The sequence below is a fragment of the Chelonoidis abingdonii genome, chromosome 1, assembly GCF_003597395.2.
Source record: "Chelonoidis abingdonii isolate Lonesome George chromosome 1, CheloAbing_2.0, whole genome shotgun sequence".
Lineage (NCBI taxonomy): Eukaryota > Metazoa > Chordata > Testudines > Testudinidae > Chelonoidis > Chelonoidis abingdonii.
This window is the reverse complement of record NC_133769.1, coordinates 48,364,087-48,390,417: the sequence shown is the minus strand read 5'-3', so window position 1 is coordinate 48,390,417 and position 26,331 is coordinate 48,364,087. Positions and strand designations below refer to the sequence as shown.

At 42.7% G+C, this 26,331-nt stretch overlaps 2 long non-coding RNA genes across 7 annotated transcripts in view; both read right to left on the bottom strand.

Moving 5' to 3' along the window:
- LOC116819651 (uncharacterized) overlaps positions 1–26,331 on the bottom strand; it is a 66,146-nt gene that overhangs the window by 17,537 nt on the left and 22,278 nt on the right. For 2 of the 6 annotated variants that reach the window (XR_012655796.1, XR_012655798.1), the window contains exons 2-3: positions 23,058–23,159; positions 348–451 (exon numbers count right to left, since the gene is read on the bottom strand). This is a non-coding gene — a long non-coding RNA (uncharacterized LOC116819651). Of the gene's footprint in view, positions 1–347; positions 452–12,751; positions 12,827–19,209; positions 19,336–20,759; positions 21,028–23,057; positions 23,160–26,331 lie in introns of those variants that run through there. The other 4 variants (XR_004372448.2, XR_012655800.1, XR_012655799.1 and 1 more) reach the window with 4 other exon arrangements.
- LOC142046774 (uncharacterized) lies at positions 461–12,742 on the bottom strand. Its single transcript, XR_012655801.1, has 3 exons — positions 12,733–12,742; positions 12,132–12,325; positions 461–544 (listed from the first exon to the last, which is right to left on the bottom strand). It is a non-coding gene; the product is annotated as an uncharacterized LOC142046774 (long non-coding RNA).

Genomic DNA, 26,331 nt, shown 5'->3' with positions numbered 1-26,331 from the left:
ATTGTGGTCCTATGTCTTAGAAGTTTCATGGTGGCATGTCATGTCTGAGGTGGATTAGCATAGAAAGGAAGCAAGTTTCCCTTTTAAAAAAAAACAACAGAGGAAAATTGTGACAAGTTGAAAGATCTCTAGAGGTTTGAAAGAGGGGTAGCAATAAAAATACAATAAGCCTGAAGAAACTCTGTGGTACCTTTTCACCTATTATAATTGTGACATTTTCAACACTATGAGCAAGTTTCTGTCAGCACTTCCATTATATCATCAATCATTATCATCAGAGGTTTACATTTCCCCATAAGGATTCAGTCTGAGGTGAATTTAGCACATATTACAGAGTCTATACTTACTTGCAAGTTTTTCTTAGGGCCTCTGCACCAGACTGTTTTGTAGGTTCTGAAAACCAAACATCCAGCTCATTTCCCATTCTGTATGGAGTAGGGGATGATGCCAGCTGGTGAAAACTGAAAGAAATTGCATGGAGTTTTCTTCCTCTCTTACCCTTTTTTTGTGTGCCTTTTTAATGGATGAAGCATCATGACCTATGCTGTGTGTAAGTAAAAAGATTCCTCCTTCATCAGCGCATACAGAAACTGGTCATATCATAGCTTGTGGTAGTTTGTGTCAAAGCCATTTCCCATCTATCTTGGTACTTTACATGGCCCTCATCACCGTAATAGTGGAGTGCCTCCTAACAAATGAAAGACCACCACCAATTCTCCCCTTCCCTTGTCCATCGGCAGAAGTAGATTGAAAAGTAGCAGCACTTGTTTTTATTATAATTCAGCTAAGAGTGAAAATAGACTGAGTTACAATAGTAAAGCCATATTGGGTGGGATTTTCAAAAGTGCTCAGCAGCCCTGACCTAACTCTTCCTCCACTGAAATCAGTGATAAAGCTTCCATATGGCCTTCAGTGGGAGCAGACTGAGGCCAAAGTTGAGTTCTTCTGAAATTCCCACCCATCGTCTTTAGCTAAATCTCACTTAGTGGGAAATATTGAGGTCTGGAAACCTAGAGAATTCAGACGATGGAATGAGTAGTTTTATTAGTCAATAGTGACTTGTGTTAGAGATCAGGGCAAACTGAATTTTTACCACGCTAAACTACAGATTACCTTTTTATAGCCAGACCGTCATAGGGCACTGCATGTCAGCACACCCCCTTGTGGGCACTCTTGGTTCTAGAGGTGCATTGCATGCAGCAGTTCCTCAGGTTCTTTCAATCAATTACCCAGCTTAAGTTGGTTCAGAACATATACCCTCTTTGTGGGGCTGATTGGATGAGCCTTTCTACAAAATGTAGCCCACTTCATCAGTCATGCCCACTCTGAGTCCTCATTGGCTCTCTTGCCTCTTCCTGTGCTTGGGTTTCCATGCTAAATAGTCACTTCCTCTTAAAACAAGAGGTTCCAGTTCTCCTCCCTGGAGCTGGATTGTAATTTAGGCTAGCAGTAGGGTCTTTGCCAGCTTCTCTTTCAGCTAGACTCTTTTCCCTAGTGAGTTCTCAGGCTCAGAAGGTTTAGAGAATCACTGAGGCAAGGCAGGGGCTGGGTGCAGGGCAGGGAACAAGCGGGCGCAAAAGCTATCACAGCTATGGGGAGATGTTTTGAGCAGCCACTAACCTGCTGTTGCAGCTGGGCTTAAGAGCCAGTCTGTTGATCCTTCCAAATGATCAGGTGACATAGTCAATCAGGCAACCTGCTACAAGCCAGCTGCACTGGTATTTTGCCTGGAGACTGGCTATGCTACGGGTCCTGATTTCTGTCAGGATCCTAATTCAAAACTGTCGCAAAGTGTACTCACTGCTAGTGGCAGTACCGGGTTTACAGTGGCACCAGTGGCACCATCCCCACACTTGGAAGCGGCCCATAATGACTACATGGGGGTCCACAGAAAGTTAATTTGGCCCTGGCCACAGCCTGGCAATGTGAAGATTCAGCAACTTCTCAGCACCTGCTGACATTCAGCAGCCCAGGTAGTGCATGGCACAGACACAACAGGGACTGGGTGTTGCAGGGTATGGTGGGAGACGTAGTTCACTGCATTCAGCTGGGGCCCTCGGACCTGCACCGCCAACTGCACTACTACTCCCAGAATGCACTGCACCCTGCTGCGAGCCACCCCAGTTGAAGCAGATGGTAACAGAGCGGGCCAAAAACAAATCTAAAACAAAGAAATGACGCATAGAGAGGGTTCCTGGGGCTGGGGGTGCTGATCCCACTGTGCCCTTTTTTCCTGTGGAGCATGGGGTGGGCATAGGTGCCAACTTCTCCTGGCACCAGTGGATGCTCATGCCCTCTGGCTCTGTCTGGATTCCACCCCTTTCCCCAAATTCCCTGCCCCAATTCTGCCCCCTCCCTGCCCCTATTGGACTCCTTCCCCAAATCCCCACTCCGATTGTCTGCCTCTTCCCTGATTGTGCCCCATTCCTGCTCCTCCCCCTCCCTCCCACAGCTTCTTACACCATGAAACAGCTGTTTGCAGTGGCAAGTGCTGGGAGGAGAAGTGGTGACAGTGCATTCAGGGGAGGAGGCGGAGGGGAGCTGGGGCAGGGGGACACTGTGGGGAGCTGCCGATGGGTGCAGAGCACCCACCAATTTTTCCCCATGGGTACTCCAGCCCTGGAGCACCCACGGAGTTGGAACCTATAGGGGTGGAGGCTCCTGACTTGCCCTCAGCCCCCAAGTCTCCCCTGCTTTCCTGGGACAGTGGGGAGTCAGGGACAGCAGCGGTGCTGTGAGTCTCGATGTGCACCCCCACCCCTGGTGACCTTGATGCCTGGCTGCGGACTCCTGGGAACTGTCTCAATCCTGCAGTTTCATGCCAGGTGTGTGTCCCCTCTCAGCCACCATTGGGACCCAGTGCAGAAAAGGCTGATTGTCTGTGTCCCCCAGTGGTGGTGGGGACGGTGACAGCAGAGCTGGGCAGTGCTGGCTGCCACACCCCCTGCTAGTGGGAATGCCCAGAAACTTCCCCCCATACTCTGGGGAGGAGATGGAGTACAGCACGGTTGGAGGGAAGGGCCAGTTGTGGGGTAAGTCCAGGTGAGACAGGGGAGCTGGCAGTGACTCCATGTAGGGGGAGAAGCAGGATATTAAAATTGAAGGTTAGTTTGGGGAGCAGCAGACGGGAGGGAGGTGACAGCCCTGGGGTGAAATGGGGTGGGGGGAGGCTGGGCAGTAGCAGGGAGACTGAGGAGAGACAGGGTGTGAAGGTGGGGGTTAATTGTGTGTGCAGGTAGGGTAGTAGGAGGGATGGGGAGAGGCCAGGTTTGAAGATTAGGGTAGGGACTTGAGGCTGGGTTGTGGTAGCCTTGGTGGTAGAGAGAGAGAGAGAGAGAGTGTGTGTGTGTGTCCCTTTCTCCCTGCAAAAGATGGACACCAGCAATTTTCCTCCCCACACTCCACGCCAGTAACTTTACTGTTTCACTTGAAGTCATGAGGGATGGTGAGGGAAAGGGAGAAATAGGCTAAAGAAACTAACTTTTAAAAGTTTTATAAACATTATTGTACCAAAGTTGAAAATCCTGCTTTCAAAAATGTATTTACAAAACATAATTTTGGGTGAAGGTGGTGGTGGGGAGATGCAGCTGCAACTCCACTATCTGGTACACCTGGGCTTAATTTGGCTCATAAATGTGCTTACTAAGCACTTGTGTTCAGGACCCTGAGTGTTAAACAAACAACCACTTCCCACATATTTAACCAGATTCAAGAGCATTTTGGATATATTAATGCTAGCCCATTTTGTTCTCTATGGAGATCTCATTCAAGTGTGGCTTCAAATATGTTGTTTTGTTTTTGAATAAATGTTTTCATCCCTATCCCAGCAGTATTGGATATATGATTATTAGGGTAGGGACTTGAGGCTGGGTTGCACTGGGCCAATACTCAGAAAGGGCCCATGACAACTCCATGGGAGCTGCATGGCTTTGGGCCTACAAAAGGTTAATCTGGTCCTGGCTAGTGGCACCTCCTCTTGGTCACTCTGAGGATTAGCTTTGGCTAGGCATTATGCCCTCCTCTAGTGGTGTCTCCCCTATCATCCTCTTGTCACATAGTCCCCTCTCACTCCAGGAACCAAAGTTCCTTTTCATGACTTAGCCCTCCGAAAAGGTCATTACATGGTTCCCCCTTTCAGGAATGTAACAAAGTCTTTCCAGAACAAATCAAGGAGTCCACTGTTCTCTACCTCATTGGTGCTACAACCCCAGTGGCCCACCCTCTACTCCAGGTTTCAACTCAAGGCCCTCTGGTCAGCTGCTAAGCCCTGCACTGTCCTACCTTGCTGCTTTCCCCTGAGCCTTTCCTAACTTCCTGGCTTCCCGCCCCCTCTGGGTTTGCCAATCTCCCAACTCCCTCCTCTCAGGGAGTGACTGCAGCCTGCCTTCTTGCTACCCCCTTCTTTTGCCAGCTCCTGGGCTTCGTACTGGCCTCTTCTGTTCCTGTCCAGCTGAGCCTGCTCCCAATCAATTCTCTGCTCCCTAGCTCCTCCTCCAGGTCCAGCCTGTGGAGTCAATTGGCCACTTTAACCCTTTCAAGCCTTGTGGGGAGTGGATACCCCATCACAAAATAGAATTTGACAAATTGGAGACTTGGTTTGAAATCAACAAGATGAATTTCAATACAGGTAAGTGCAAAGTAGTACACTTAGGAAGAAAAAAAGTCAAACTTGAGAAGGGTCTTGGGGTTATAATGGATCACACCTTGAATATGGGTCAACAATGTCATGTAGTTGCTAAAAATTAATATCATGCTGGTGAGAGTTAACCAGTAATGTCATATGTACAACACTGGAAGTAACTGTTGAGATCTCAGCTGGATCCAATTTTGGGCATCACACTTGAGGACAAATTGGAGAGAGTCTAGAGAAAAGCAACAAAATGATAAAAGGCTTAGAAGACCGGACTTATGAGGAACGGTTGGTTTTACATCAGACTGACTGACTTGAGTTAGGATGCTCTTATATGTATTAACTATGTATCTAATAAATACTTTTGTTAAATTACTAGCAATGGATTGTTTTTAAGACTAGTAGATTGCTTGAATATAAAACAATACATGCTACCGGAAATGAAGGAAGTGATACAAAGACCTGGAGGAAGTTTTGTTTTGTTTTGTTTTTTTTTAAAAAAAATGAGGTAAAAGTTACTCAGAAATGAAAAACAAGTTTGAATGAAATAAGATGGCTCAAATATGTGTTCCCACATTCCTAAGTATATTGGAAAATGCTGCAGAAAACTGGAAAAGGTTTAAACAAGAATTTGCTTTATTTTTGAGGGTAGTTGGGTCTATTTATAAGGAAGATGAAGAAAAGGTTGCCATGTTTTTGAATAGTGTAGGCTCTTAAGCAATTTCATTATATAATTCATTTGAGCTTAATATCTGAGAATGAGTTAACTATGAGTCTGTATTTTTTTTAAAAAAAATGAGGGATGCTGTTTACCAAAGAGAAATAAAACATTTGAAAGATTGCAGTTTCACTCAAGAAATCAAGGTAAGGGAGAGACTTCTGAATAATTTTTAAACAGATCTAAAGACAAGAAGTCAGATATGTAATTTCCAGAATCTGAGTCAATGGTAGGAGATCAAATTGTGATGAATATAATAGGTCAAACCTGTCATATCTGCAAGAAATAGAATCATTTTTGCAAAAGTTTGTAAAAAGAGAAGTCTGGCAAAACTTAGAAATATACATTTAGTTCAAAATTTAAAAGTTTCAGAGATGATACCAAAAAAGGAATATAGAGCTGACATTACAGATGAAGAAAATTTGTGTCTGGTTATTGTGAAACAGTCACTTTGAAAAGGAGAATTGGACAGTTACTCTACCTACTAATGGAATATTTATTTTGTATGTAATAGATACAGGCGCGCAAGCTAATATAATTTTAGAAGATGTTATAAAATATCTAAAAATAAAACCTGTAATAAGAGAAAAAATGAATATTAATTTGAAGTCTGATAGTGGTGAAAAAAAATCCTGTTATGGGTATTTGTGAATTTCAGGTCCTAGTTAAAGATAATTTAGAAAATGTAAGACTTGTAGTAGTTAAGGGACAAGGTATTTCTATTTTAGGTTTAGAAACATGTTTAGCACTAAATCTAATTGGTAGAATTCAGACAAATCAGGATTCCAAAACACTGGAACAAGAATATAAATTTACAGAGTTATTCACTGGCTTTGGTAAATTGGAGATGATGCATAAAATAGAGTTAAATGAAACAAAGAAACTAGTTATACATGCAAGTAAAAAAAATACCTTAGCTTTAAGAAATAGGGTGTAAAAGGAATTGGAAAAGTGTGGAAGAGCCAACTGAGTGGGTAAATTAATTAGCAATAGTAGAAAAGAAAGATGGATCTTTACATTTGTTTAGAGCCAAAAGACTTATATAAGTATGTTAAATGGGAACATTTTAAAATACATATCAAAGAAGAAATATTTGGACAAAATATTTTGTCCCATGACATTTCTTCTTTAGATGCTTCTAATAGATTTTGGCAAATATGATAGGAGCAAGAAAGTCAATTACTGTGTATAATTAACACATTTTTTGGATGTTACTGTTTTAAAATATTACCACTTGGATTATGTTCAGTTCCAGAGGTATTTCATAGAGCAAAAGATACAAATACAAATACAAAAGATTTTTGAAAATATAGATGGCACACAGGTGTACGTAGATGATATAATAATATGGGGAAGAACAGTAGAAGAGCATGATAACCAAGCTGGGAGGGGTTGCAAGTGCTTTGGAGGATAGGATTAAAATTCAAAATGATCTGGACAAAATGGAGAAATGGTCCGAACTAAACAGGATGAAATTCAATAAGAACAAATGCAAAGTACTCCACTTGGGAACAATCAGTTGCACACATACAAAATGGAAAATAGCTGCCTAGGAAGGAGTATTGTGGAAAGGGATCTTGGGGTGATAGTGGATCACAAGCTAAATATGGGTCAACAGTGTAATGCTGTTGCAAAAAAAGCAAACATCATTCTGGGATATATTAGCAGGAGTGTTGTAACCAAGATACGATAAGTAATTCTTCTGCTCTGCTCTGCCCTGATTAGGCCTCAACTGGAGTATTAGGTCCAGGGCTAGGCGCCGCATTTCAGGAAGGATTTGGAAAGAATCCAGAGTAGAGCCACAAAAATGATTAAAGGTCTTGCAAACGTGACCCATGAAGGAAGATTGAAAAAATTGGGTTTGTTTAGTCTGGAAAAGAGAAGACTGAGGGGGGACATGATAAGTTTTCAAGTACGTAAAAGGTTGTTATAAGAAGGAGGGAGAAAATTTGTTTTTCTTAACCTCTGAGGATAGGACAAGAAGCAATGGGCTTAAATTGCAGCAAGGGCAGTTTAGGTTGGACACTAGGAAAAACTTTCTGTCAGGGTAGTTAAGCACTGGCATAAATTGCCTAGGGAGGTTTTCTCCATCATTGGAGATTTTTAAGAGCAGGTTAGACAAACACTTGTTAGGGATGGTCTAGATAATACTTAGTCCTGCCATGAGTGCAGGGGGCTGGACTAGATGACTTCTCAAGGTCCCTTCCAGTCCTATGATTCTATCATATAAAATTAATTAAAGCATTATTTAGACCAAAATAAGCAGGATTGAAATTTAACAAAAATAAATATAAATTTAGTGTGTGAGAACTAATGTTTCTAGGAGAAAAAGTGACTAGTCTGGAATTACAGATTCATGCACAATGAATACAAGCCATTGGTAAGATTGCTTACCCAAAAGATAAGGAGTCATTACAGAAACTTTGGGGTATGGTTAATTAATGTATGAAAATACATATAAAACCTAGCCAGAAAAAACCCAAAAAACAAATTGAAGGGCTTTACTCTGTAAAAATAATCAATAGAAATGAGACTGTCAGCATCTACAAGAATTTCCAAGCAAGCTAAGGAACTGACAAAAACAGTTCCAGTATTAAAACGGTTTGATAATAACCGACTTACAAAATCATCTTCAGTTGCATCCAAAGAAGGCCTTGGAGCAGTTCTCTTACAAAAGTATGGTGACCTATGGAAACCAATTGCTTATGCATCTATAGCTAAATCGAAAACAGAATGTCAGCGTGCTCAACTATAAAAAGAGGCTTTGGCATTAGTTTTTGCATGCAGAACATTTCATATTTATGGTAGATCTCTACTGGCAGAAACAGATCATAAACCATTAGTTACTATTTCAAAAAGGAATATGACAGACACACCACCTCAGTTACAAGGATTTTGTTTTCAATTGTATTTATATAATTTTAAATTAGAATATCAGCCAGCCAAATCATTAATTGCTGCTGATATTCTTTCTAGAGCTTCAATGCAACTGAAGAAGATGATGGGGTAGTACATGTAGATGTACTTAAAAATTGTTTCATATATCAGAAAGAATATGGGCAGAAATTGTACAAGCAACTAGACAGGGTATAGTCTTAACTATAAGATTATTTAAGCTCTGGAATAGGCTTCCAAGGAAGGTTTTGGAGTCCCCATCATTGGAAGTTTTTAAGAATGGATTAGGCAAATACCTACATGGTCAAGGCATACATGGTGCTGCCTTAGTGCAGGAAGCTGGTCTAGATGATCTCTTGAGGTTCTTTCCAGCCCTACATTTCTATGACTCTATGAAACTTTAACTGATTCAGGAATGTCCCAAATCTGATGTATGTAGATTTAATAATATTATCCATCAGTACTTAAATATAATAAAAGCAGCAAAGAATCTTGTGGCACCTTATATGTTCATGCATCTGATGAAGTGGGTATTCACTCATGAAAGCTTGTGCTCCAAAATGTCTGTTAGTCTATAAGGTGCCACAGGACTCTTTGCTGCTTTTACAGAGCCAGACTAACACGGCTACCCCGCTGATACTTAAATATAATAAACAATCACATCTTTACTAAAAGTTCCAGTTAGAGCTTTAGTGCAGAGAAATCCCTCATCTTATCATTGATATTTTTGTACACTTGTAGTACATTGTTGTAAATTTATAATTTTATTTGAAACCGAGTAAAAGTATTTAGAAGAGGTTTTTATTGAAGAGACGATCATCTCCAATGAGCCATTACAAATGGAATGTGGTGAAGAACCTGCTCTCAATATTTCTTAAAAACAACATTTTCATGTGCAGAATGTTTGTTTATTTTGATATTGAATATTCAGAATATAAACTTGAGTTGTGATGTAAATCTAGTTTCTTGCAGATTTCCAGTTAGTTAAATTAACTTAATAACTTAATTAATGGGGAAGACTCACTAGAACATCACATGTGTGCAGGAGTATTATACTTTACAGCAGATGGCGTGGTACTGCTATTACATCTTGTCACAGACAGATAGAACTGTGGGAATAGCGGATTTTTCAGTTTACTGGCAACTTTGAAAAAAATGCTAAAATCATTTTGGGTATAACTAAAACTTAATTTAAGACTTTCCATGACTCATAGTGGAAAAAAAAATCTGATCAAATGAAATGTTTCAATTTCAAGAATTTTTAAATGTTTGATTTTAAAAATAAATAAATACAGTTTTGATACAAAACAATTTTCAGACTGAAACCATTTTGTTTCTAAAAACTGAAATCAAGTGTTTTGAATTTTTGATTTTTTCTCCCTGACGAAAACAATTTAGTGAAACCCACATGAATTCAAAAAAGTTTCAGTGTCTCTAAAATTTTGCCCACTTCTACCCAGGGCCGGCTCCAGGCACCAGCCCAGCAAGCAGGTGCTTAGGGCGGCCATAGGGAAGGGGCGGCAAGTCGGGCTCTTCGACAGCAATTCAGCGGCGGGTCCGTCGGTCCCTCTCGGAGGAAAGGACCTGCCACTGAATTGCCGCTGAAGAAGAAAGCGGCATGGTGGAGCTACTGCCGATCATGATCACGGCCTTTTTTTTTTTTCACCGCATGGGGCGGCAAAAATCCTGGAGCCGGCCCTACTTCTACCTACATATACACAAACTTTTAGCCAAATAACAGTTGAGCAGTACACAGGACTTGACTTAACTTTTTAAGGCCAGGCTTGACAAAGCCCTGGCTGGGATGATTTAGTTGGTGTTGGTCCTGCTTTGAGCAAGGGATTGCTCTAGATGACCTCCTAAGGTCTCTTCCAACCCTAATATGCTATGAGTCTATGAACTGGTGATTGTGCTTTTATTCACTTCTTTCTCATCCTCTTTATTTATTTATTTCTATGCACTTTGCATTTTCAGTTGTTTCTCCAAGTCTGGTTATTAAAACATAATTTTAAATGTTCACTGTCCAACTGACATGATTTGTTTTGTGTTTGTAACTGATGGGTCTCTCACAAATGAAGGGGGAGACTGTAAAATATTTTATGTATTGAAAACTAGAGGAAATTTGCAATTCTTGCTTCACTGATAAGGTGTTGGTCATACTCATGTAACCGGAATTCCAGCGGAGTGCTGAGAATACAAGCAGATGTTGGATTTCCACTTATAGCATTTGCAGAGCATGTAGCATGGGATTCCACAGGACAGAAGTTTTTGCTTTGGCTTCTACAACTACTTTAATGACGATGGTCAGTTTTGTTCCTAAAGGACATACTGAAGTGTAAAGAATTAAAAGAAGCAATACTCCTATTTAACAGGTAGATTATGTTAGAGTTCAATATTGTAACTAGTCCTAAAAAGCTTAGTAAAAACAGCATTGTTTATCAGTAAAATGTTTATAAAATTAAATAATCTGTGGTTTAGGTAATAATGACAATGCGTGAACACTGGGGAAAACTAATGGTTAAGAATAGGATCTTGCTGAAAACCAGATGAGTGTCTGAACTGGGTGTCTTTGAGTATAATTCACAAAAAGTTGGGAATATTTCCCTAAATTGCCAAAGCCAGATGAAACAGGGCATTCATTAGAGGCAATGCTGTCATTATCATTCTATGGACCAGATTCTATACTGTAATCCAGCCTCTTTACACCACTCCAGTAGAGCAAAGCTGCCAGAGAACAGCTGGCTCTTCCCAGCTGGCACAGAGCAGGTGTAACCGTATTTTCTTACCTCTGGCTGTTAGGATATTTTTGCTATAAAGTTTTAATTAACTATGCACATATTGCACAAGTTGTTGTGCATTAAAATAATCAGATGAAAATGCCAACCTCAGTATTCAAGATGAGCAGGGGCTTTTTAATTCTGGGTCCTCATCCTGCAAACACTTACACACCTATTCAACTTTCCTTCCTTGAGTAGTCCTAACTGAAATTAGAGCAGTAAAATTAAGCATACATTTTCAGGATGAGGGCCCTACTATTAAGAGTGGGTTGCTGTTGGTTATTCATAAAATGTGGCATACAAATGGAACATGAACACCTGAGCTGTGCAAAGCTAGTTCATGTAAACAAGGGCACTGCTTTAAAAAAAATAGGGAATTCTCTAGTATGTTCTCACCAGCTTTCTAGTTGCATCATACCGCATTAATTTTCTGGGATAATAATACAGGGAAAACATAATGGGTAAATGGCATCTCTAATTTAGTTGTTTATCCCAGTTTCAGATCTGTTCCTCCCTGGTGCCTAATTACCATTAGAATCAGTAGGCATGAAACATAATGTGATATTGGATACTAACATTTATTGAAATATGCTTTATTATTTTCTCAGATACTCTTACCTTGGCAACACTGCATACTGACTGTGTTTTACTGAGCAAAAGTCCCCATGGAGTAATATCACAAATACATTATTGTTCTAAACATAGTCGAAAAGGAAGATCTAAAAATAGCTTCCATCTTTACCTGGCATGACTACATTAATATTCAGTGCCTCACTCCTCAACCTCACCCAATTCTATTCATGCCAGTGTTAATGTATGGGCTTTGTCTTCTGAGAAACTAACAGCAGTGTATTAAACAATTCTAAATGAGGTACATTTGCCACATGCCATAAAAGAAGACATTGGCCTTGTTGTTTGGAATGAGCTACTGTACATTACTTGCATAGTAATTGTTGCTGGAAACCTGCAAACCCTTTAAATATCTTTTCCCCTTAATTTTATAGTTTGTACTTCAAACAGAAAATAGCACTGAAAATATATTTTGTATAAAAAATAGAAATAGGACAGCTTTTGAGTGATTTATATTATCAAAGATTCACATGAACATAACCTGTAATTTCAGTTTCTGCCCTGGGAAATGTTTCCAGAAAGATGGTTTAACTAGTTGACAAGCAATTATTTTTTGAAAAATGTAGACTAATTAGACAGTTCTTCTTTGTCAGACATATTCAATAGTTTGCTCTCTACAGAAGCAGTATGCTGACAGACATATTGCCCCTTTTATAGTTTGGTACCAAGGAAAGCCTATTAAAATTATAAATGTTGACATTATTTTAAAAGGTACCTTAAAACTGCAAGAATTAATGTATTTTTAATTACTTGTGGGAAAATGCTTTTAAAAAAACAAAACAAAATCCCATTCATTCTAAAAGAAATATTAATGACACCATCTATTTTTAATCATACCTATGAAATGGGAGAAAAGTCATCACTAAGTGATATTTTACTCGTATTTATAAATAAAATTATAGGGTGTATGGCACAACTGAGAATTTGACAGGAAAATTCCTATTACAGTAAGGTATGCTCATATGAGTGCTAATACCACATGGGTATAGACAGCTGGGTATTTAGGAGATGAGGGGTTGAAAATTCAGGGATTGCATTAATAAATAAAGGAAACCCTGAATTTGGAACAGAAGCTCACTTACCTCACTTTTAATAAAGTGGACAAATTTGTTATGGTACAAAATTAGTTATGGAAAAATCATGGAGCAAGTCCTCAAGGAATCAATTCTGAAGCACCTAGAGGAGAGGAAAGTGATCAGGAATAGTCAGCATGGATTCACCAAGGGCAAGTCATGCCTGACTAATCTAATTGCCTTCTGTGATGAGATAACTGGTCTGTGGATGAGGGGAAAAGCAGTGGATGTATTATTCCTTGACGTCTAGCAAAGCTTTTATACTGTCTCCGACCAGTTTCTGCCAAGCAAGTTTAAGAAAGTTTGAGTAGGATGACATGGACATAAGTGCGATAGAAAGCTGGCTTCCACTCAGTCGGGCTCACGGGGTACGGATCAAATCTGGCTCACATATCTCGATCGGCAGCCTATCAGCGGAGTGTCTGGGGCTGATTTTGTCTCAATATCTTCATGTTAATGATCGGAGAATGGCATGGAATTGCACCCTCAGAACAGTTTGCAGATGCACTAAATTGCGGGGGTTAGAATGCGGAAGTAGGATAGCCATACGAAGAGACCGAGCACACAATTAGAGACCGGCATTGGGCCAAAAAAATCCTGATGAGTTTCACAGACAATGCCAGAGTCCTGCTACCTAGGACGGAAGCAATCCAGTGCAGTGCTACAGACAGGGACTCTGAAATGCTAGAAGCAGTTTGACGAGAAAGCTGGATATGATCAAACAGTGTGCCTTCATTCCACGAAGGCTAAACGGCATTTGGGGCGAAGTATAGTTACAGGCATTGCCAGCAGATTGAGAGGAATGTGATCATTTCCTCTATTGATTGACATTGTTGAGGCCTCATGTTGGAGTTACTGGTCTGTTTGTGAGGGGGGCCACCACACTACAAGAAGGATGTGGAAAAATTGGAAGGAGCTCTAGCGTGGAGGACAACAAAAATGATTAGGGGGCTGGAGCACATGACTTATGAGGAGAGGCTGAGGGAACTGGGATTGTTTAGTCTGCAGAAGAGAAGAATGAGGGGGGATTTGATAGGTGCTTTCAACTATCTGAAAGGTGGTTCCAAAGAGGATGGATCTAGAGTGTTCTCAGTGATAGTAGATGACAGAACAAGGAGTAATGGTCTCAAGTTGCAGTGGAAGAGGTTTAAGTTGGATATTAGGAAAAACTTTTTCACTAGGAGGGTGGTGAAGCACTGGGATGGGTTACCTAGGGAGGTGGTGGAATCTCCTTCCTTAGAGGTGTTTAAGATCAGGCTTGACAAAACCCTGGCTGGGATGATTTAGTTGGAGATTGGTCTTGCTTTGAGAAGGGGGTTGGACTGGATGACCTTCTGAGGTCCCTTCCAGCCCTGATAGTCTATGATTCTATATTCAAAAGTGACAGTTTTGTTATAAGGTTAAGACAAGTCTTCTGTTTAAACTTCAATTGTTCTACATGCTCTAAAATCTGGTATGGTTACTTGAATTCCCTTGTCATTTGGTGTCCTACATGGAGGCATGGGATATGGTATTTGTTTCAAATTTGGGGCTATTTGTCCAAGGGGTTCCTGAGATGCAACCCCTGGAAAAAAACCCAACTTTTCTTAAAACTTGACACATTCTGATGAAGTTTTTTGCACACCGCTAGAGATCAAACCAGGGCTAAGATCATTACACCAGGTCTCAGATGATCAAGAGTTCCCCCAATAGGGCTAACTAGCCCTTTGGAGGAAATCAGATTAAAATGGGGGGTGTGTGGATCTGGGCAGGTTGAGCCTCTTTCTTTGTCCCCATCATGTAAGATGAGATTGGCGGGCCTTGCTTCTCTGGGAGCAACTGAGCCCTGACTCCCTGTGTGTGTGCCTGGATCCTAGAGGCAGTGGTGCTGAAACAGGGCAGGGCAGGCAAGGGGTCCATGGTCCCATTACTTTTTATCAGCCATATGGGCGAGCAACAGCGGGAGGGGGTGGAAAGGAGTGAGTAGGGCATGGGGTCTTGGGGGGAAGAGGCAGCACAAGAGCTGGGCCTCGGAGGAAGGAGCACTGTGAGGGTGGGAGTTTGGGGGGAATGGGCAGCATGAGGGCAGGGCCATGGTTTGGGCACCGGTAGCTTCCCACTTTAAGAAGATTTCGTTCTCCTGCTTAGAGGCTTGCCTTAGTGGATGGCTCTCTGAGCCCCACTCCCTACCCCCATGTGTTCTGGGATAGTTGGAGCCCAGGCTCTCAGGGTCCTGTAGCTCAGGCTCAGGTTGGAGCATGGAAATCTACACAGCAATAAAACACTCCCGCAGCCCAAGCCTTGTGAACCCAAGTCGGCATGCACAAGCCAGCTTCAGGTGTCTAGTAGCTGTGTAGAGGAGATCTGAGCCCATCTGCCAACCTTCTCCTGAGACAAGATGTGGAGAAACCCTGCCCCTCAAAGTGAGGGAACTTAAAAACAGGTATGCTCAGAGCATGTACTAAGAACACACGCTGCTGTGACTGGAATAAGTAGTTGAGAATGGACATGCTTGACACAAGTCAAATTCCATGACTGGACATGGGGAACCGGAACACCCACTGACATGACTGGAGCAGTTCACACATCTCAGAGCTATTGTTTCAGGCTGTATTCACTTTCAACTGATAACATCTCATTGAGATAAATGGGTCCCTTCACACCGCTTTGAGCCTGCTCTATTGCTGATGGATGGGTCATGCCCCTCTGTTCCATTCTCCTTCTAGGGGCTTGTTTACACCATGGGGTAATGTGCTTTATGGGAGTATGATTTCTAAAGCATTCATTGGACTGCGTAGTTCTTTTGGTGTGCACTGAAGGTTCTATGTTTCAAACAGCACTACATTAAAGCATACCAGCAGTCTGCACAGGCCAATTAATGCACATCACATTAGCGCGCTTTATTAATCACCTCCCTCCCTCCACCGTATAGACAAGTTCTAGTTATAGCACAGTGCTAGCTCTGAACCCTCAGAGAGTTCAGAGAAGTAGAGCCCTGCACAGATACAAAATTTATGTCGACGGATGTGGATATCCACAAATATAAATCATTATCGACCGAGCTGCAGGGCTCTACCAGGCACTGCACTGGTGAAAGCAACAGCATTCCGGGCTGCTGCTCCCAGGAGCCAGTGCTCCATGCCAGCAGCCCCTTTGGCGTGGCAGTACCACCCCCCGCCCACAGCTCTGCTCACTGGGGTGGTCACCAGGCTTACCGGCAGGTGTCCCTGGTCATGCTAGAGTGTGCAAGCGGCTCGCATGCTCCCGGACAGGAGATGCAGACCACTGCATGGAAGGGACTCTTCTCTGGAAGCATTCAAGCTGCTTGCACATACTAGTGTGATCAGGGACAGCTGCCAGTGAGCCTGGTACCTGCCCCAGTGGGAGTGGCTGGGGGCGGGGCTGCAGTCGGTACAGCCACGCTGGAGGAGCTCCCGGCATGGGGCACTGGCTCCTGGGAACAGGGGCCTGACATGCTGCTGCTTTTGCCACTGCAGTTCCCGATATAGTCCTGCAGCTCTGCGGATACCAGTGTATATCAGTAGATAGCCACATCCACAGATATAAATTTCATATCCATGCATGGCTCAACAGAGAAGAGCCACGCGAATGATTAAAGGATTAGAAAACCTGATTTATAGGGATAGACTCAAGGAACTCAGTCTATTTAGTTTAACAAAGAGAGGATAAGAGTTTATAAGTACCTACGTGGGGAACAAATATTTGATAATGGGCTGTTCAGTCTAGCAGACAAATGTATAACAACATCCAAGAGCTGGAAACTGAAGTCAGACCTAGAGGTCCACAGATTATATCTAAGAGATCTGCGAAAGATTAAGACTGAAAACTGACTCAGGAGAATTCAACTGTATATACAGACAATAGATTTCAAAAGGGGGCTGTACCTCCATTTGAAATTTTCAAAGGGGTCCATACCTCCATTTGAAATGTTTTAGGGATCTGCAAATAAAAAATGGTTCAGAACCACCGAGTTAGACAAATTCAGACTGAAAATAATGCAGAAGTAAGTCTTTAAAAGTGCATGTGATTAACCATTGCAACACTTTATTGGGGGCTGTGGTGGACTCTCTATCACTGGCAATTTTTAAATCAAGATTTTATTTCCTGGTTTTCAGGAGTTTGACTTTAGTTGAACTTACAATTCTGCAAGAGCTCAGAGCATGAGCTATCACTGGGCAACCTTAACTGCACTGACATTTTTTTTGCCATTTATTTATTTTTTTACTGTAGCCCCCCCACTAAAAGTCACTGTCTACATTCCTGCACCAATACTTCTATTGAAAGCAACTGGATTCTTTACAAGAGTAAAGTGAGAAAGATTTGATACAATTATTTTCTGCTGTTTCCTCATGTTTTTCAGAACATCCAATCCATTTTTCATGCCACTCCCCTCAATACAAACAATGTAAAGAACACTCAATGATCTGAATCAAATGTGGCTTGCTTTAGATAGTGTACACTGATATCACTGGGACCTCCTGTGAATAAAAAGCCTAATATGGTATGTGACAGAAAATGGAGAAATAACTTATTATTACAGTTGATCCTGGAGACCCCAGCCAAGATTGGGGGCCTATTGAGACATACATACAGAGGAGAGACAATACCTTCCCCCAAAGGGTTGCAGTCAAAACAGACAAACGGCAAGAGGGGAAACTGAGCCAGGGAGGTAAAATGATTTGCCCAAGGTCATTGGTAGAACTAAGACTAGCACCTAGCTCTCCTGACTCCTGGGCCTGTAGCCTGTTCTCTAACCCATGCTGCTTCTAAAGAAACAACTCTAAACTCTATTCACAAATATTTCTGTTTCTGGCCATGTCCTGAGGTTATGTGAGACTTGTATTCCAGCATAGCGGAGCTCTGCGCTGGCTTTCCTCATCCTAGGCTGAAAAGTAGGAGCCATTGTCCCCCTGCTACACTTTAGAATGTCAGTCACATTGTGCAAGTAACCCCTTTTCCCAGAAGAATGGTCAAGATTCAGCTTTATTTCTTAATAAATATACTAGGCTAATAGCAGTTGAATGACTTAGGTTTAAGGCTGTCTAAACAATAAACATACACTCAATATGCAATCACAGTCAAAAAAGCTAAGAGAATGTTAGGAATTAGGAAAGAGATAGATAAAAAGACAGAAAATATCATATTGCCTCTGTATAAATCCATGGTACGCCCACATCTTGAATACTGAGTGCAGATGTGCTCACCTCATCTCAAAAAAAGAGATAATGGACTTGGAAAAGGTTAAAAAAAAAAAAAAAGGGCAACAAAAATGATCAGGGGTATGGAACAGCTTTCGTATGAGAAGAGATTAATAAGACTGGGACTTTTCAGTTTGGAAAAGAGACACCTAAGGCAGGATATAATAGAGGTCTATAAAATCATGACTGATTTGGCTAAAGTAAATAAGAAAGTATTATTTACTTCTTCTCATAACACAAGAACTAAGGGTCACCCAATGAAATAAATAGGCAGCAGGTTTAAACAAACAAAAGGAAGTATTTCTTCAAACAATGCATAGTCAACCTGTGGAACTCCTTGCCAGGGGATGTTCTGAAGGCCAAGACTATAACAGAGTTCAAAAAAGAACTAGATAAGTTCACGGTGGATAGGTCCATCAATGGCTATTAGCCAGGATGGGTAGGGATGCAAAACCATGCTCTGAAGCATCCCTAGCCTTTGTTTGCCAGAAGCTGGGAATAGGTGACAGGGGTTGGATCATTTGATGATTACCTGTTTCGTTCATTCCCTTTGAAGCAGTTGGTATTGGCCACTGTCAGAAGACAGGATACTGGACTAGGTGGACCATTGGTCTCAGAGGCAGTGTCTTTCTGATTTCCTGGGGGATGCTCAACCTCCCCTCCGCCCCATGGCCCGCCTCCACCCCCACTTTGCTCCCACCCCACCTCTCCCCGCCCCATTCCACCCCCTCCCCGAGTGTGCCCTGCCCTCACTCTGCCATTCCTCCCCCTCCTCCCCCAGCACCTGCTGCTCACCACTGAACAGATGATCCTCAGTGGGCAGGAGGCACTGGGGGGGAAGAGCTGATCAGTGGGGCCCACTTGCCGATGGGAGGTGATAGGGAGGAGGGGGAGGAACTAATTGGCAGGGATGGCCAGTAGGTGGGAGGCACTGGGCAGGAAGAAGAGGAGCTGATTGGTGCGGCCTGCAGGTGGGTGCGGAGCCCCCACAACTTTTTTTCTGTTAGGACCCATGTAGTTGGTGCCTATGATTGGTCTGACCCAGTATGGCTGTTCTTATATTCTTATGAGTGCTTGTATTGATGCAGAGTGCGGTGCACCATGGGTAGGGATCCCACTGTGCAACTCACCACCATCCAGCACAGTGTCTTTTGGGAAGTTTTGGCAATGCATAATGGGGCCAAAACGAGTTGCACAGAGGTGACTGGGAGCATGGGATCAACTTCCCAGTTTGCAACTGTCTCCATCCCATAAAGCTATCTATATTCCATAATTTGCATGCCTTTTTTCAAAATCCCAAATACCTGTGCATCACTCCTTGTTGTCCACCATCTCTGACAGAAGCATGGAGCCTGCTCTGCTTTGCACTATTGTCATGAGCATTGCAAACACATTACGCAAAATCCTGGAGTATCTGCAGAACCGCAAGATGAACCAAATGAGTGGGGATCATTACGATTTCTTGGAGGACAGATTGCTGTGGGACATAGTGAGAACCAATTCAAGGTTGTTGGCGGCATTCACAGAGCAGCTGCACATGATGGAGCACTGCTTCTGTGCCTGAGAAACAATCACTGACTAGTGGGATTGCATCATAATGCAGGTTTGGGATGATGAGCGGTGGCTGCAGAACTTTTGGATGTGCAAGGCCACATTCCTGGATCTGTGTGCTGAGGCTACCCCAGTCCTCCAGGGCAGACACACCAATATGAGAGCTGTACCGACAGTAGAGAAGTGAGTGGTGATCACACTGTGGAAACTTGCAATGCCAGATTACTACCAGTCAGTCGGGAATCAATTTGAAGTCATGAAATCCATTGTTGGAACTATTGTCGCGCAAGTGTGCTGGGGTATTAATCGTGTGAAAGCCAAGGAGCTGTGGCAAGCATATCAGGAGGCCAACAATTGATCAAGAGCCACAGACCTGATGCTTTTATGAAGAGCTGCATGCCATTCTCGGTGGAGACCCTCCGTCCCCCTCCACAGCACCTTGGATACCTCCGAGGAACCTAAGTCACAGGCCCTGCCTATGAACATACAGGGTGTGGTATGAATGAGGAGGACTATGAAGGACAGGAGCCAACTGCACAACAAGCCAGGATCTGTGTTTGCCTCTGCTTCCAGGTGAGGCTTCTTTCCTCAAATGGGTCTTTCTCCCCATGCCTGCTCTCATCCCAACCAGCCAGCCCTCCCTCCCTACCATTCCCCCAGGGGTATCCTTAACTACTGCCCCAGGGAAGGAGGATGAAAAGGCTTCCCTAAAAACCTCTTCCTGCCTGGAAAGGGAAGGTGGGGTAAAGACTCTCTATAGTTCTTCCAGGTCCCTCTCTTGCTGCCTGTGGGGATGATGGATAAAATGATACCTTTTGACTCAAACGCAAGCAAGGTCCATGACCCAGAGCATGACTTCTCCTCACTTGGCCCTAGCTCTCCACTCAGAACCACCTCGGTTAAACCACTGAAGAATAGCGCCACATGATTAAATTGAATGGGGCATCAGAAGGGACAAAATTAAGTCTGGATCACATAAAGACCTGCATGTGCTCTAACTTTACCCATGTGAGTAATCGCCCTACTTCAGTGAAACTGCTCCCAGGAGTGAAGTTAAGCACGTGTGAAAGCCTTTGCAGGATTGAGGCTTTAAAGAAGAGAGTAAGGTGGGGAGTGTTATAGAAAATTTTCCTTAACAAATGCTATTTCCTGTAATTTTTAAAGGAAACCTGAACATTTTAGGCCCTAAAAACTAATCTCTTCATATGGAATTCTCTATGTGAGTAAATTCACAGAAGCAAATGGTTGTTTTTTTAATAGAACACAATGACCCTGCAGCACTTGTGAATCTCCCATCAGACATTCATAGAAACCAATATTAAAACAGGAAAATATATTCTGGAGGTTCCAGCATCACTCTTGCTAAAGCACATTAAAAAACATTTTATTCTAAATTAACAATTCCACCCACTCCTAATAAAGCCAGTTATCCCCTAATGCATAAGCAGGAACATTTATCCACCCACCACATCTCTTATAGCATTATATCCTCTGGCATCTCCTGACAAAGTAAATATTCACTTGTGTTTTATTGTGCATTTGTATGCCAATCAGACTGTGTAAAACAATGAAACAGCTCATTGTTGTGGACTCTCTGCCTTGGTTTTGTCCTTCCCTGTTTCCCAGTTCTTTCCTTCACTCTGCTTCTTCCCCTCCCCCGTCTTTCCTTTCACTTTGTATTTTTAGTGAATCTTTTATTTCTCTTTTTTCTACCCTTTTCCTTCCCTCTGTCTGACTCCTTCCAGGGATCTGAGAAACAAACCAAAAATTTAAGGACTTTGGAAATATGAGCTAAGCTAACTGTGGGTAGTAGCGGGGTGGCTCTGTTTTTTGCCGCCCCAAGTGCAGCAGTCAGGCGGCTTTCGGAAGCATGCCTGTGGGAGGTCTGCTGGTAATGTGAATTCAGCAGCTTGCCTGCGGGAGGTCCGCCGGTCCCGCAACTTCAGCGTACCTGCAGCTGAATAGCCGCGAAATCAGCGTTACAAGTGGCCCTCCTGCAGGCATGCCGCTGAAAGCCATCTGACTGCTGCACTCACGGTGACCAGCAGGCCACCCTGCCCCCGGCTTGCCGCCCCAGGCACGCACTTGGTGCGTTGGTGCCTGGAGCCACCCCTGGGCAGTAGCCAGCACAGATATGAATTTAAACTAACCTTTTAAAAAAAATTTTTGTCCCACAATCACCTCATTGGCTCTTGGCTCAATACAGACACCATAGGATATATCATCTGGGATGCCAACTGTCTAGTCAGTTACAACTCTCAATCAACCCAGGTAGTTCCAAAACTTATTTTCATTTATGGAGTGGTCTTAAGTTTACTTTTGAATTAATAAAATAATAAAAGGAGGAAGCTAAAAAAATTGCATCTTACCTGAGCCTCTGTAGACTGATTCAATATTATAGCTGATGAGTAAGGCTACATTTTAGTCACAGGTATTTTTAGTAAAAGTCATGGACAGGTCATGGGCAATAAACAAAAATTCATGGCCCATGACCTGTCCATGACTTTTACTATATATCCCCCTTGCAACAACCCCCTTGCTCAGCTGCTAGACGGAGGCATGGCCAGGCAGCAATGTGTGCTGCCTCCACCTGCAGGCACCACCCCCACAGCTCCCATTGGCCGTGGTTCCCAGCCAATGGGAGCTGTGCTCTGGGATGTCACCGTTTCTGAGAAGCCCCCTAGGTGAGTGCCTCCCAGAGCCCGCCTCACCTCGTCCCGTGTCCCAACATCATGCTCCCTCCCACACCCAAACTCTGTTGTGGGGAGAGGAGGGGGCAGTGGCCCGAGACTGCCCCAGCAGCGGCTGGTGCGACTGGCACAAGGGCTGCCTGATCTGCCCCTGAGCCTGGCACACCAGCCACTGCAGAAGTCACAGAGGTCACGGAATCCATGACTTCCATGATCTCTGTGGCAAACTCACAACCTTCCTGATGAGTACCCAACATCCTAGAATAATGGCTCTGGTAAACCTGAAACTGGCAAGTGGTTTTGTGGGACATAGATTTCTTTTTTTCAAAAGGTGAGTTTAACTGAGATCTGTGCCAAGTGATTGCCCCAGCTTGCCTAGTGGGGCATTCAGCTCATAGTTTGAAACTTCACTTCAGATTTTGCTTTTGTTTCAGGTCACTATTAAAGCTCTCACTTCTACTTTCCTTCCATTTCCTTCTTTCTGATTCTGGTGTGTGTTCTCCCCCTCATTCCCCATACTCTTTCCAGCTTTCCTTCTGGCCCCTCATGCCTTCTCATCTCAAGTCTCTTTTCTTTCCTTTCTATTTCTGCCTCCTCCCTCTCTCCGGTTCTTTGATCACCTTTATGCTCCCTGCCTCACATTTCATTCCTTTTATCCCATCCCTCTCTCTTTCCCACCAATCCTCAGACATTCCCATCTCTGCCCCATTCCATAGCAACTTCCCCATCCATCACCACCCTATTCTATGGGAATCTCCCTTTTGTCTCATCCTCTGTCCTTCCCATCCCTTAGAGCTCCATCTCAATTTAGTTCTGCCTCTCTCCTCCTCATTCCTCAAGCACTTCCCCGGGCTGCTTCTTCCTCTTCAGGAAATCTGCTTGACTGCCTCCTTACCTGGTGATCTCCCAGAAACACCAGCCTCCCATCCCTTTCCTCCTCAACCCAGCCCTCATGAACCATGTCGCCTCAGGCCTCTTGTTTTGTTTTCAGTGGGATCTGAAACAAATGATGAACAAAGAAACACAGATTATGAACAAAATACAGAAAAAAAGGGCTTTTGAAAATCTCATATAGGGGAGTCTGAGAAGGCTGCTCGGCCAAAAAAAAAAATTACTTATACAAAGTGACAGTTATTGCCCTGTGGATATTTCTGTTTGAAATATGACTATTTGGAGGGAAGAGGATTGGATTTCTCAAGGAAATTCAGGCAGGCAGTCTGCAGTAGCAGAGCTCCTGGGGAGTAGGAGGCAAGGAGACAAACAGTTGTTTGCTTAGAAAGAGGAATGGAAGGAATTAAAGAAAATCAGGTGTGGGACTGTGAGCAGGAGGCTAAAAACAGATTTCACCTCCCTTCCTCTGGGGATTAACTGCCCTTTTGGTTGGTAAGAGAAGAAAAATAAACCTGCAAGCATTCATAGGCCTAAATATGCATAGTGGTTTGCTACACTTCACAGGAGGTGAAGAAACAACATAATTTGCTAAACGCCACTGTTGTCAATATTAAGCATCCATAAGGGATAATTCATATATGCAAAGTTATTGTTTCTCTAATGCTAAATAAATTAGAGAACTAGTAGCTATTCCAATAGAGAAAAACAAGTATTAGCATAAGACATTGTTAAGAATGTGGCATGGAGTCCTATATAATAACCAGATCATTTCCATGTGGAATAATTGAATATTTGTTGCTTTTGTCAACACTCATTCGTTACAGTGACATTTTTGCTCAAACATACAATTGTACTATTGTTCAGAATATAGCTATAGATTATACCATCTTGTAGCTATCATATCTTAAAAGGACAATTTTAGTAACAGGACTGGAGGGAAGAATTCACAGCTATGGAACACTGTCACACAGTTAAAAAGTCTTACTCATAAGGTATAAAATAGAAAGAAAGTACCTTAGCTATCTCAATGTCTCATTGAAAAGGTGCAAAGGGAATGCTTAAACCTCTTTAAATTATGACTATTCCTTCCCAATTCTCATGCAACTTTTGCTGCTGATTAAGGATAATATCACTACATAATACCCAGCTTCTCTAACATACAGTACACAGGAGCAGGCCTTCTGCATATTCCAGTTTTGAGTTATCTGGTACGCTGCTAAGTGAAGTCCACTGCCTACCCATGTAAAGCTGAAGTTTAGGTTATGGCACCATCTAGCTCTGGGCATAGTAAGTACAGTTCTCTTGCCCTTCTTCACACAATAAGGATATTTCATTACCCCTGCACCCAAAACTTTACCAGCATGACCAAAATGTTCACACTGGGATGATGGGTAAAAAATATGCAAATAAGGGCTGGCTCATTTTGTCTATTCCTCTGCTTCACCATTTAGTTGCAGCAGAGCCCTAGAAGTTCAGGTCTGCCACACTTAAGTTCATCTGGTTATGTTACTAAATGATGGCTGTTGTTATACTGAAGAGAGTACATTTGGATTTGATATTGCTGAGCTCCTTCAACTCCCACTGACCTTAGTGAGAGTTGAGGTCACTCAGACTCACAGAATGAAGCCCTTAAGGCTTGTTCTTAGGGCCGGCCCACAACATTTTGGCACCTGAGGCAGAGATCCCCCAAGCCCCCTCACTTGGGCCAAACTTTGAAAGGTCTCAATTCTGCCTTCTTCCTGTTCTACTCCTTTCATGGTACTGTTCTGCTACCTACCCCAATGAAGGAGAACTAACAATTTAAAATGCCTTGTTCACAAATTTTAAGTAACACTTAACTTTCAAATGCCTGAACAGCAAATGTAACTTTTCTTGCCTGCATAGTAAACACAGGCATTTTTATGTTTGAATAATCAAAGTGGTGCTTTCCGTGCCTTCTTGGTTGCAAAGAATTTGAACTGCTTCCTGAAGGTCCATAGTCTGGGCCAGCTCATGCTCTAGTGAGATGGTTGCAAGGCTGAGCATCCTCTCCTGTGTCATTGTGGAGCGTGACATCCTCTCCTGTGTCATTTATTAACTTCAGCTTGGAGAAGCTGCATTCTCCACTGGAACCTATTACAGGAAGCGTTAGAAGTATATGCAGAGCAACAAAAGGTGGTCATCTTATTTGTGCACATATATTCCCGAACAGCCTTTGGAGTTGATCCTGCTGAAATGTATCTTGAAAGGGCTCTCAGTTCATCACCTAAATTACTCATATCAATATCATGTATGTCATCATCATGTGTCAACACTGTCTCTAGTGCCCTGCATTGCTGGTGTAGGGCTTCTTCAGGTATAGCGAGGAGTTTTGGAATATCATACAATATCCCAAATATACTGCTGTGTTCCTAGAGCTACATGAAATGTTCTTCAACTGACTGTAATGCACAATCTAGACCTGGTTAAAGAATTCAACTTTTAATGGTCGTTTGGGGTCTCTTATGGGATTATCCAGTGCCTTGTAATCAAAATGTCTTCTTCTTTGGTGACTCTTGTATTCTTGAATGGGTAGGAAAATAGCTTCAGTGTGAAGTTCTTCTGCCAACTTCTCTGTACTCTTCAGAACATTTTGAAATCCCTCATCTGACTGGTAAGACTGTAGGTATGACTTTGCTTTGTCCAGTTGTTCCATTTCCCTCTGCCACTGTTCTCCCACAAACAGTTCCTGTCATAGCATTATTCTCCATAATGGCAACTATGGCATCATCTATCTTCCCAATTTGGTGTTAGATAGGCTTTATCGTCTCCACTCGATTTTCCCATGGTGTGGCACTCAGTGGTTTCAGTGTCAGAGAGGATGTTCCCAGATGTTGCTTCAAAATTTGCCATCGATGAGCTGATATAGAGAAAAATACATAGATGATCTGAATTACATTAAAAAATTCAACAGCCTTGTTAGAAGCTGACGCTGCATCACTGACCACCAAGTTCAGTTAATGAGAACTGGATGGGACAAAAAAAGCTTGAGAGTTTAACTCTTGGATCCATGTCTGCACTCCTCTGTTCTTTCTTCTCATGTTGGTACCATTATCGTAGCCCTGATCGCTCATGTCAGCTATTGCAATTCCCTTATCTTCCAGCTTTTTAAGAAGCACATTTGTCATACCAGCTCCTGTAATATCATCAATGTCAATAAATTCTAGAAAATGCCCTCTGACAGTCACTATTGCAGGGACATTTTCCCTAGGTTCTGTTGTTGTTACAATGCACCATTAAAGTCATTAGTTCCATATGGC